Genomic DNA, 417 nt, shown 5'->3' with positions numbered 1-417 from the left:
AACTTAACGCATCTTACACACAACTCTTAATGTCTGGAATTCAAATTAATTCGGTCTATCATATATCATCTTAATAAACTTATATTTGATCTGATTTATTTACACAATATAACTATAACAAAAAATGTCGTTGTGCGTAGTAGGTAATATGTTTTTTTCAAACTAATCATCTGTTTTCTTCTTTCTTGTTTAGACTATAATCAACTACTATTTTGAATAGATATTCTTATTTCTTGTGGAAAGAAAATGTTATATACCAGTAAGGGCGAATTGTATACTTTTTCTCAAAATATATGAAATTCATAAAGTCATATCATTAAATTTACACCAACTACCACAGTTTTATTTGCCTCCGTTTCCTCAGCCATATTAAGTATCCAAATGTCATGCCTTCTGAATTATCTGAAACGTTCGCCT

The sequence above is a fragment of the Penaeus monodon genome, chromosome 34 (assembly GCF_015228065.2).
Source record: "Penaeus monodon isolate SGIC_2016 chromosome 34, NSTDA_Pmon_1, whole genome shotgun sequence".
Classification (NCBI taxonomy): domain Eukaryota; kingdom Metazoa; phylum Arthropoda; class Malacostraca; order Decapoda; family Penaeidae; genus Penaeus; species Penaeus monodon.
This window is presented reverse-complemented; position numbering follows the sequence as displayed.